General features: G+C 33.6%; 1 long non-coding RNA gene across 1 annotated transcript; it reads left to right on the top strand.

Moving 5' to 3' along the window:
• Positions 1 to 1,670: 1,670 nt before the first annotated feature.
• Positions 1,671 to 2,013, top strand: LOC131481092 (uncharacterized). Its single transcript, XR_009246027.1, has 2 exons — positions 1,671 to 1,746; positions 1,834 to 2,013. It is a non-coding gene; the product is annotated as an uncharacterized LOC131481092 (long non-coding RNA).
• The last annotated feature ends 779 nt before the right edge of the window (positions 2,014 to 2,792 follow it).

Here is a 2,792-nt window from a genome sequence, read left to right as displayed (position 1 = left end):
ATTTACAGAACACTCCATCCAACAGCAGCAAAATGCATATTCTATTAAAATGCCCATGCAACTTTCATTAAGAATGTTGTCATAAAACAACCCTTACCAAATGAAGAAAATTCAATTATACAAGGCATTCCCTGAACACAATGAAATCAGACTAGAAATAAATGACAAAAAGATAAAAAGAAAAATCTCCAAATATTTGGAAACTAAATACACTTTTAAATAATCTATGATTTGAAGGGGTCTAAAGGAAATACTTTAGACAGTTACTACTGAATGGAAATTAAAATACCACATACTCAATGATGAAAGAGAAATTTATTGTACCAAATTCTAATGAAAGCAGGATAACTTCTCAAGTCAAAAACCTAAATTTTGATTTTATGTAACCTGCAAAAACAAATAAAAATGAGACCAGATCAATCAAAAGGCAGGAAATATTATAAAACAGAAATCAACAAAACCGAAAACAAGAAAACAATAGAGAATATTAGTGGAGACAAAAGCTGGTACTTCAATTTAAAAATAAAATCAGTGATGCTGACAAACTTCTAACCAAGCTGGCAAAGATTTTAAAAACGCATAAATCATCAGGATTAAGAATAGAACAGGTTAAATTTTTTAAATTTTCCACAATTAACAAAAAAAGTACTGCTGCTTATACATTAAACAAACAGAAAGAAGAGATCAATTCCTGGAAAATTCAATTTAGAAAAAAATCATTTAAAATAAAACAATTAACTGAAATAGTCCTATAATTGTTCAACTGAATGTGTAATTTTGAAGTTCCCCTACAAGAAATCTTCAGAATTTCAAGAGACTATCAATAGTACCTAACGATTTTACACAAACATTTTTGGAAAGCAGAGGAAAAAGAAACACTTCACAAAATCATCCTATGAGCAACCGTACACTCAAAATTTAATAACATGGATGGAATGTATGAAATTCTCTAGCAGTACAAACTGCCACAATGATTCAGTATGATTCAGACAATTCTATTAGATCTACACTTTGAGTTTTTGAACTTTCCGAAAAAGGCATCTCCTTAGTCAATGTGTTTTCTTGGAGAATTATATCAAAATTTTTAGGTATGAATTAATACAAGTATGTAAATCTCCAGAAAATCGGAAAAGGAATACTTACCAATCCACTTACAAAAGTAGTGTAAAATAATATTATGCCATAACCAAAAACTAAACAAAGACAGCGCAAAAAGAGATTCATTAACCAAAAACACTCATGGACATGAATGTAAAATTTTTAATTAGGAAACAAAATCAGCAATATATAGCCAGATATGCAAAATGATAAAGTAGGGTTTAATTTTACGAATGCAAGCCTGGTTCAACACTGGAAAACTGATTAACACAGTACGCTGTGTTGGGGTCCGTGCAGTGGATGTGGGGGACACGAAGGTGTGAAGAGTATTGTTCCATTGCAGGCAGGGCCGCAAGGAACTTCCCGCTGTACAGCAGGGTCCGGCGGATGTCTCTACAACCACCTGAATACAACTCCACCTCCCTTTGCATGGACACCAGATCACCCTGTGGAAGAATTCTAATCCATTCAGGCATTGTTTGCTACTGTGGAGCTGGCCTTTTACTCAATGTGAGCTTGGAGGTTAATGTCAATAATAACGTCCTGCAAAAGGGCCTTCTATTGTTCCTACTGTCTTGGCTGTCCCCATTGACCTTATGCTAATCAAGGGACCTATATTTAGGGTTTCATTCCTTCCTTGATCTTTAGGTTCTCCTTTTCTTTGTGATACATTTCTCCCCTTATGCTAATCAAAGGACCTGTATTTAGGGTTTCATTCTTTCCTTGATCTTTAAGTTCTCCTTTTCTTTGTGATACAAGATTAAGTTGTAGAACAAGAATTGTAGTAGGAACTTCTATTGTTTTTAGGTAAAACAAATGGCAGAATTATCCTTAGAAACACCCACTTGACCATGATGTAAAAAGTCTGAGCCAGAGTTTGACTGTTTCTGTATAAATAAAGCGGACAGCTTTCCCGCATTGTTCATTATGATCATGAAATCGTAGTGGTCCATTTCTTTCCTCTTTACACCTCATCCACACACCCTTCTCGAGTTCCAAACTCAGCTGGAGTTGGACTCTGGCAACACTGTACCAGCGATCTAAGGAAGAAATATTGTATGCTCACACATACTGACACATGATGACAAAATTAAATATAAATTCAAAATATTTGTAAAAACATTTTACTACATCAGAAATAGAGGAGCACTCCCTCAGACTCAAGCAGCATCTGTAAAAATGATAAACCTCACACTTCATGCTGGGAAACTGATTGTTTTCCTTTTAAGATCAGGAACAACACCAGAATGTCTTTACCAAGGACTCTTGTTTAACATATTCTGGAAGTACTACTAGCCTAGATAATCAATAAGAACAAATGAATAGAAGACACACAAATTAGAAATGAAGAAATAAAATTATCTTTATTTGCAGATGACATAATTGTGTAAATACCCCCAAGAAATCTACAAAAAAACCTCATAAAACTAGTAAATATATTCAATAAGAAGGCAAGATACAAAGCTCAACACACAAAATCACTTTTATCAATAATAAATCAAAATCAAATAATTAGATTTAGAATATACTCCTATCGATTGCAGTCTATTCACAGAAAGTGAAATATCTGACTGCAAACATTAACAAAACATGCACAATGTGTATGGTAAAGACTCTCACAAAAGAAACCAAGGAAGTCATAAATATCTCGATATACATGGAACAGAGGATTCACATAGCAAAGATACCAGTTC

The sequence above is a fragment of the Ochotona princeps genome, chromosome 9, assembly GCF_030435755.1.
Source record: "Ochotona princeps isolate mOchPri1 chromosome 9, mOchPri1.hap1, whole genome shotgun sequence".
In the NCBI taxonomy this organism is placed as follows: domain Eukaryota; kingdom Metazoa; phylum Chordata; class Mammalia; order Lagomorpha; family Ochotonidae; genus Ochotona; species Ochotona princeps.
The sequence above is the reverse complement of the archived record's forward strand: the minus strand, read 5'-3'. Positions and strand labels throughout refer to the sequence as shown.